The sequence below is a fragment of the Seriola lalandi genome, unplaced genomic scaffold (genome assembly GCF_002814215.2).
Source record: "Seriola lalandi dorsalis isolate HSWRI2012SDOR001 ecotype SW California unplaced genomic scaffold, Sedor1 jcf7180001965203, whole genome shotgun sequence".
Lineage (NCBI taxonomy): Eukaryota > Metazoa > Chordata > Actinopteri > Carangiformes > Carangidae > Seriola > Seriola lalandi.
The window spans coordinates 1-862 of NW_019435871.1; the positions used below are offsets into that span (position 1 = coordinate 1).

The 862-nt window shown below is 45.8% G+C and overlaps 1 long non-coding RNA gene across 1 annotated transcript; it reads right to left on the reverse strand.

Moving 5' to 3' along the window:
* Positions 1 to 250: 250 nt before the first annotated feature.
* Positions 251 to 862, reverse strand: LOC111649842 (uncharacterized). The gene is made up of 2 exons (XR_015436764.1): positions 831 to 862; positions 251 to 732 (listed from the first exon to the last, which is right to left on the reverse strand). It is a non-coding gene; the product is annotated as an uncharacterized LOC111649842 (long non-coding RNA).

The window sequence follows — 862 nt, forward strand, 5'->3', positions numbered from 1 at the left end:
GTGTACCTAAACAGACCATCTTCAAGAATCACTTGTTAGGGACATTTATGCTGATAACCCACTGAAGCGAAACATTTTGAAGAATGAATGATGAACTCCACCTGAATAGTGAGGATGGCATCTTTGAGGGTGGGCAACCGCTCATCCAGTTCTTTGCTGTTAAGGACCAGCTTCAGTCCCTTTAACAGACTTTTCCCTGCCATGTTGTTACTGCTGACACTGCTGCTGCCGCTGTTGCTGGCGCTCCTCATTCTCTTTTTGTCTTTAGCATGTCTCTTTTCAATGCTGCTACTTCGTGACTTGGACCTCCTGACCCGGCTCTTGCTCCGTGCATGACTCTTCTTCTTGCTTCGGCTTGGGCTCCGACTCTTATTTCGAGCCCTGCTGTTACTTCTTGCCCTGCTTTTGCTTCTAGCTCGACTCTTGCCACGAACACGACTTTTGCTCCTTCCTCTGCTTCGGCTGCGTACTCTGCTTCTGCTTCGTGCATGGCTCTTGGCTCGAGATTTCCCACGGCTTCTGCCACGACTTCTGCCACGACTTCGGCTTTGACTATGACTTTTGCTCCTGGTCACAAGTTTCTGGAACTCAGGGTCTGATTTTACTGCATCTTTCAGGACATTTGCTGACTTAAATGCATCAGCAAGATTATAAGCCATGTTCCCTTTCAGATAATCTGGGAGGGGCTTGTTGGCTGCAATACATCTCAAGAATTCCTCACCAGCTCGGTCACTGAAAACAAGCGTGCATGTGTTTCAAACACAGGAAAAAATTTAAGTACATTAAAAAAACTGTTCCAATAAAATAAAATATTCTGTCAATACATATACCTGTTGTCTGGAAGATGATGATCCACAGGAGT